Below are 8,281 nucleotides of genomic sequence, written 5' to 3'. Positions count from 1 at the left end.
ACTTCATTCCTTAATGGGCAAACGGTCCTTCATCCAAACTGCAAACATTTTGAAAGATTCCCACCATAGTGGTCTAGGAGTCCCAAGTGGTTGCAGAAGTATTGAAAGAGTGTTTACAAAATTATTATCTAATGTTTCTGTGGTGCTAGGAGGTGCACATGCCTTGCATGGTAAATAAAGTTGGGCCAAAGAAAATAACCAAGTTCTTGCCCCAAGGAGCTAATGATCTGAATGATGCAATTTCAGGGGAAAGGCAATCTGAGCTGCCAGGAACTTTTCTCTGTATTGGTAGTTTTTGTTCTCATGTTGTGTTATCAAAAAATGATAGAGGTTGGTATTAAAACTCCCTGAAATTACTTTCAGGTTTGTGTCAGGTGGTTTTGCCTGGACATCCCTGTAAGCTTCATGCCCAAACAAAACTATCCACTTCATTTACTAGCCTACTTTTCATTGTGCAGTCTCTTCCATGAAAAATCTACTTCATCATTTTAATTTTGTTAATAATCTCTTAAGAAGCCTCAAGGCCCATCAACACTAGGCGTAGTAGATACAGTAAGAGAATTTGAATTCGAATATTGGCTTTGCCACTGTGATCTTGGATTTCAGTCATTTTTCAGTCATGTCTGACTTTTTATGACCCCATTTGGGGTTTTCTTGGCAAAGATACTGGAGTGGTTGGCCATTTCCTAATTGAGCTCATTTTACAGATAAGGAAAGGGAGGCAAACAGGGTTAAGTGACTTGCCTAGGGTCACACAGCTAGTAAGTGTCTGAGGCCAGATTTGAACTCATGAAGATGAGTCTTCCTGACTCCAGGCCTGGTGTTCTAACCACTGTGCAACCTAGCTGCCCCTGAACTTGGATATGTTACTTTAAATCACTGGGCCTCATTTTTCTCATTTTTCACATGAAGACATAAAGAGATTGGACTAGAGGATTTCTAAAGTCCCTTCATGTTCTCAATCTATGACCCCATGAATTTGTGGGGTTTTTTTATGAGTAATAATGTAGACAGTAATGACAACCATAGGTCCAGAGAGCTTTAGCTCTTGACATCCACAATGGGTAGGCTAAGTGACTGGAGTGCAGTCAAGTTTTTTTTGGAGGAAATTACAAAATAAACTTTAGTTACCTCTTAATGGGAGAAGGGAGGGCCCCTGGTATGAAAAAGTGACAAAAAGCCTTGGGTCATACCTTCAGACAAAGGAATAGATAAGTGGAGGTGGACAGAACAGCAAATCCTGACTCGTGAAATATGTATAGTCTCCTGGGGACAATTCTTAGAGTATTTAACCCAGACAAGGAAAAACTTAAGGGAGGCATGTTGCTAGTTTCAAATATTTGAAAAATATGTTATGTGGAAGAAGCCCAGCCAATTTTTCATTTCCTACCAGTTACTCTCTTTGGGTTAAATCCACTATCATCATGCCATGCTGGGTATCTTCTATCCCCTCACTACCCCTCTTCAGCTTCCTTTTTTGTATGTTGTTTTCTACCATTAGATTGTAAGCTCCTTGAGGGCAGGAGCACAATGCTTGGCACATAGTAGGCACTTAATAAATGTTTATTGTATTGTGTTATATTGTAAGGAGAATTAGATTCGTTCCATTTGGTTCTAGATGGAAAAACTAAGACCAATGAAAAGACAAATTTTGGGTTCATATAAAGGAAAACATTCTGTGAATTGAATCCAACATAGAATAGGCTGTCTCAGGAGGTGATGGGTTCTCTGTTGCTGGACAACAAAACAGAGGCTGGATGAAGACTATTTGGGGATATTATAGAAGGGATTCTATGCTTTGGGTAAAGATTATATTGGATAACTTTTGAGGTTCTTTCTCACTATAGGATTTTGGGATTATTGCTCATATCTTCAAACAACCCATATTTCTAGCAGAAGAAAATTTTAGGGGAGAAAACATGAAATTCCTATTTGTATGGATCCTGTTATCTGAAAATGTGACTCTCATAAAGAGATATGGCTACAGGGACATACTTTGCTCCTAGTTTTATCTGACTTTTTTTGAATTTGCTTCACTTTTGCTTCATTCAGTGCTTTTCTCTTGTCCTTACTTTTGACTCAGTTTACTAGAACTAGAGTACTAGAATCACCTACTGTGCAGACATCAATACCACCTCCTGTTATCTCGTATGGTTTGACAATTCTTCCTTATCCAATTCTCTGGATTTTTGGCTTTCAGAAGTGTATTTTTTGGGGGGAGGGAAGGAGGGAAGGTAAAGGTATTATTCCAGCAATATTCTAACACCATGCTATAAAATATATTCTTGCAAGATGTGGTCAAACCAAAAAAGATATAAAAACCAGTATCCATTATCTAGAGGTTCATGACTTCTAGAACTTTCCCCAACCCTCAAACAAAGAATGAAATACTGTCCCTCTGGGTTAGTCCCCTCCTGGTTTTGGATGAATAGAATAGTTGTTTTGGGGGATATGATAGTGCTGTTCCTTTAAGTCCTGATCAAACCACAGATATGAATGAGGACAGTACAGTGGCACTTCTTAGCCTGGTCTAGCTAAATGATGGCTACTTCTCCCCACGGGCAGTGAAGAGTCCTCTAAGTTAGGGTGTCGTGGGCCTGGTGCTCCACCTATCTCTCCATACTCTTCACATCTGTGTACCAGAACTCCAGTCAATCCTTCATCTCTTTGATCTGCTACAAATCCATCATTAAGTTTTCGCCCAAGTCATGTCTTCTTGCTTATCCATTTCATCCATGCTACCTTTCACCAGACTCACCAAAAGAGTTTTTTAATCCTAGCAGCACCAACACATTCATGGTAACTTTAGTGTGTGGGCCATTTCATCATAGGTGAGATGTTTATTGTTGGCAGGGTGGGTGAGAGTCCACTCCATGGCACATAACAGCTGAATCTTCTGCTGGGGCAGAGCTTCATTGGCAGCTAGATTTAATTACTGGTTCCAGGATGTCTTCAAGGTTTGGAATTTTTCTGCATTTCCACTGTCAAATGCATAGATGGTATCAATCAGTCACTCCCTTTATGTGTTCAATTGACCCCTCAATTTTAAATTTTTTCACCAAGAAGTCTTACAAGAACCCACGTAAAAGCTCCTTCCTGCTGCCCAAATGCTGGCATTTTATGATATCAGTAGAGTCAAGGAGAATGAGTGGTTTCCACTTGTTGGATAATATTTGCTGGAAAGGTCATAGAAACAACCATGCATGGACATCACATCAGGAAGATTGGCATTTCTTTTTTTTATATATATAAATTTATTTATTTTTCGTTTTCAATATTCACTTCCACAAGTTTTTGAGTTCCAAATTTCTCACCCCTCCTCCCCCCAAGACAGCATGCATTCTGAATACCCTTTCCCCTGGTCTGCCTTCTGTTCTATCTCTCCCCCCTCCCTTCTCTTATCCCCTTCCCCTTCTATTTTCCTGTAGAGCAGGATAGACTTCTGTACCCCATTTCCTGTATTTCTTATTTCCCAGTTGCATGTGAAAACATTTTTTTTAAAACATGTATTTTTAAAACTTTGAGTTCCAAATTTTCTCCCTTCCTCCCTCCTCACCCACCCTCATTGAAAAGGCAAGCAACTCAATATAGGTTGTACATGTGCAGTTATGCAAAACACTTCCTTAGTAGACATGTTGTGAAAAACTAACTCTATTTCCCTTAATCCTATCCTGCCTTCCCATTTATTCTATTCTTTCTTTTGACCCTGTCCTTCCTCAGAAGTATTTGCTTCTGATTACCCTCTTTCCCAATCTGCCCTCCTCTCTATCATCCCCCTGCTCTCTTGTCCCCTTCTCCCCCTATTTTCCTGTAGGGTAAGACAGATTTCCATGCCCAATTGAATGTGTATGTTATTCTCTCCTTAAGCCAAATCCTATGAGAATAAGATTCCCTCATTCCCTCTCACCTTCCCCTGTTTCCCCTCCACTGTGAGAGACTTTTCTTTTCTGTTTTTTTTTTTTTTTTGTGTGTGAGATAATTTACCCCATTCTACCTCTCCCTTTCTTCTCCGAGGAAGATTGGCATTACTTTACATCCTTGCTTGTTTCCTTTACAACCTGTAGGGCTCTAGGGTTTAATTTCTAAGTTCCAAAGGCTGTTTTACATAGATTCACTGCCTCAATGCTGCTTTCCACACTTTTTCCTGGGTCTTTTCCAGAAAAACAAAAACAATATTAGGATCTATCATCTGACTATATGGGTGACAATGATGATGGTGATAATAATAATAATGGTGATGATGGCTAGCTTCTTATAGTGCTTTAAGGTTTGTAATCTATTTTACAAATATTTTCAAATTTTAAACTCTCAACAACCTTGGAAAATAAATGCTATGATTATCTCCAATTTACACCTGAGAAAACTGAGGAAGACAAGAAGTTAAGTAACATGCCCAGACTCACAACATTAATATTTGAGGTCAGATTTGAATTTAGGTCTTCCTAACCCCCAACCTACCATTTTAGGCACTGTGCTACCTAGCTGCCAACGCAAGAAGATTCACCCTGTGGTCAGACTCACTGAAGACATTTTCTTAAAGCTTGGTAAGACCATCTCTTTTGATAAAGCAGGTGTCCTGAACAAAGTAAGGGGCCTAGAGAGTGAGCTGGTAATACTGTTTCTTGGTACAGAGCTCTTCTCGTCAGTGCTCAGCACATCCTTGATGATGGTGGTGGTCAAGATTCTGGCTCTGGCTCTTGGTGAAACTCTGGGGAGGCCTCTGGAGGAAGCTAGTAGAGCTGACCTCAGAATTACATTCGACTCTATTTATTTATTTTTTTCTGTGCTGTTGACAAGAAATTTGCTCCCTTTCTAACCCTTAAATCCTCTTTGCTATATTGACTAAAATCTTCAGTTGGCTAAGTCTCCTTGATTCCATGTAACACTACCAAAGACCATTGGCCCTGCTTCCTACCCAGCCCCCTTAGCCACTGTCCAGGGCAGCAACCTTAGTAGAGATGTGACTTGAAAACTGATTTCCCAGATGCTGTAAACCTTGCCTTTTCAGAATCCAGAGGTACCAAGAGGGAAAAAGTAGTTCTTAACACTGAAGTCCTTCACATTGTCAAATGGCTCAGTGTCATAAATGGATATGGTTTTCTCAAAAAATGTACTCCCATCTGCTTTGCCACTAAGGACCATGGCACCTTTCCATCCAACTTGCAGCTGAAGTCTCCTACATGTGTTTTCTCCCTCCATTAGAATGTGATCTTATTTGAGAGCAGGCATGGTCTTTCATTTCTATTTGCATCTCCAGTGCTCACTGACACAGTAAAATCTTAAGAAATGCTCATTCATTCATTCAAAGAGCCCACAGAGGCAATCAGACAAATGGGAACTAGGGGAATCCAGAACACTTTTATGTCTTTGACAGTTGCCCAACTAATTCCTGTAATTTAGTCATTACAAGATTATTAAGTCTCTCAGAGAAGGAAACTGGAATAAATTCCAACCAGTGGGTACTGAGAATGCCTGCATTTATGGATTATCCAAATCATGCAGCTATCCAAGTGAATAGGAGATGATCCCCCTTTTCATTACATTTACTTAGACCCTATGGAGTTTTATGGAAGCTGATATAGGTTCCAGGCAAGTTCTAGTATAAACATCTATTGAATTTTTCTACCCTCAATATCAACAATACTTCCTTAGATAGCAATTAAAGGTTTACACTCACTTTCTTCACAAAAACTCTGTAAGATAGTGCAGGTATATATTATCCATATTTTATAAACAAGGAAACAGGATTAGAGAAATTATAAACTTTCCCAGTGATACACAGACATTAATTATCAGAGTCTAGATTTTAATTCATGTCTCCTGATTTTATGACCAGTATTCTTTATTTTTTGCCAAATTTAAATTTTTTATTGTGAACTTAATCATTGCAAAAGTGAACATTTCAGTATCCAAAAGTGAGCAAAAAAGAGAATTTATTTGAAACTGAACTGTTAATGTATAATTTGTTTTGAAGAAAAGTATTAATTTAAGTTAAATTTAACAAGTAGTAATGATATTCCCTTTTCCATTCCCCCTGAACATTCTTTTAGTTATTTTCTGTGTACTCTAAAAATGTTTTATTGACTTCCCCCCCATCTTTCTCTTCACCCTTCTTCTTACTGAGCTTTTGCTTGTAAGAAATAAGTATAGTCAAGCAAAAAAATTCAACTTATTGTCCATGTCTGAAAACGTATGTCTATAGTTCATTTTTTTCCTTCAAGAGGTGAGTGGTTTGGTTTAATTTCTAGTACTCTCTCTATTACTCCATACTGTCTCCAACGTCCTTGTGAACTGCTCAGCAAGGCCCTCTTAAAAGACATTTAAAGAAATAAGCTAGGGTTATTCTTTTGGGTAAAGGAGGAGGAAGGAGAGCATAGACACTTGCCATGTTAACAGTCTGACAACAATAGATTTTATTGAGATGTAAATGAGTGATAAAACAAGAGAAAATCATACCAGCCGCATTGTTGGATGGGAATGGTACATATCTACTTCTGTCCCCTGAGTAGCTTAGAGGGTCCTCAAAGAATCATGACTCTGACAAGGAAAGACATAGACTCTATCTTTAAGCAAAGCATAGATGAAGATTTCAGTGAAGGACCAAGCCCAGTGTCTAGGGTTGCTTGCCTTCCTGCTTATCTTCCAGCACATCTGGGACAAATCTATAACCTGTCTCTCTTGGGAAGGCTCTTCATTACACCGTCTCCATCTATGTCCTGTCTTGGATTGCCTCAGGTGCTTACTTAGATGTTTCTTTTTCCATACTTCCTGGGCTCCCTGCTCAGCTCAGTATAGCTACCAACCCAAGCAGAAACACCCATTACTCTTCCATCTTCTTGGCAAGAACAACACAACACAATTTTGTCCCCTGGCCATTACCCTGAGAACGATCTTCCTCAAACACTGCATCCCTGATGAACAAGTGCGACTCTGCCTTCTGGCCAGAGGGAGGGGAAGCTGCTCCCTCACCCAGGGGGCTACATTAGGGATTTTATATGAGGCATAGCAGCCCTCATCTCTTTCATCTGGTTGGACTTTATTTTGTATTTACAAAACAACACATGCACAAACCTGTAATAGTCTCTTTTGTTGAAGACTCTTGTCATTTTGTTTTGTTTCTATATTTAGATACAGAATAAAGTCAGAAAATTATTTCCTTTCTTCTTCAAACACTGATACAGTCCAGATTTTAAGTGATCAATTAACAAGTTTACTTAAATAGTGTCATTTGTTTGCTTATGGAATTTTCAAATGTAGACCTATGTCTGCTTTTCTCCATCTCTTCAACTTCCTGTCTCTTCTTAAACCTCATCTAAAAAGTGCTTCTTGTCTCCCATGACTGCTCTCCTTAATTTTCCCCAGCCTACAATTTTTGGTTAGTCCTCGAAAGGTTTAAGAACATCATTTGGTTGAAAGACAATTCAAATGGACCAGCACTGTCTTGTCTATTGTATGCAACACAGGCTCAAATCCTCTGTGAAGTCTGGATCTCAATTTATTACCCACCCCAGGCATGTCTACTTTTTTCTATAAACAAAGCTGACCCCCCCCTTTTTGGTCTGGAAACCTACTTCTTTTTAAAAATCTGACTCTCATTTTGGGGAATAAGAAGCTTTAAAAAACAAAAACCAAAATAACTTGCCTTTCTTTCTTTGAAGTTAGAGGATGTTGTTACCGATAAAATGGAGGCATTGGGAGTCCTGTGCATTTCCTATGCAAGCTTCCCACCCCTCTCTCCTTCCTAGGAGACAGGAACCTTTCTACTTCCAGGTTTAGGCCTCTTCAAAGTCTAAATCCTGTGGGCCTCTCCCATTACGGCAGATGCAGCTGGTAGGAAGTCAAGGATGTGGCAATATCAGGTGTAACCAGAGAGGCCTTGTATTTGGAATAGAGCAAAGAGTCATCTTTCCCTTCTTTTCTTTCTTCATCCCCCAAATGGGCCAGTTGCTTCCCTGGCGTTCTGGAGCTGGCAGATGGAGCATGAGCAGTCTGGGAGCTCTGGAAACACTCCTGTTCCTCCTCCTTGCTTTCAAGGCTTGTTTGGGTTTCATTATCTTTTTCATCTAGGGTGAACATGAGCTATTAGGGAGTGCTCAGAAAACAATTGTTTGGCTGGTAGACAGGAATGTTCTCACATTCTTTCAGGAGTATTTTTTTTTTTTTGGCCATACAAAGGACAAAGCTTTGCTGTTCAATCAACTTTCCCCACCTGTCAGTACTGTAAGGGAGCCAGCCTTGTTTTTTTTTTTTTTAGTCCACAGCTCTGTGGCTGTGAGAGAGA

At 39.5% G+C, this 8,281-nt stretch overlaps 1 pseudogene; it reads right to left on the bottom strand.

The window, feature by feature from the left end:
* Positions 1 to 2,576: 2,576 nt before the first annotated feature.
* LOC110195808 (26S proteasome non-ATPase regulatory subunit 13 pseudogene) lies at positions 2,577 to 8,076 on the bottom strand (annotated as a pseudogene).
* Positions 8,077 to 8,281: the final 205 nt, after the last annotated feature.

This window comes from Phascolarctos cinereus, unplaced genomic scaffold (assembly GCF_003287225.1).
Source record: "Phascolarctos cinereus isolate Bilbo 61053 unplaced genomic scaffold, phaCin_HiC Scaffold_4;HRSCAF=312, whole genome shotgun sequence".
NCBI lineage: Eukaryota > Metazoa > Chordata > Mammalia > Diprotodontia > Phascolarctidae > Phascolarctos > Phascolarctos cinereus.
Note: the sequence above shows the minus strand (reverse complement) of the source record. Positions and strands in the feature narration are given on the sequence as shown.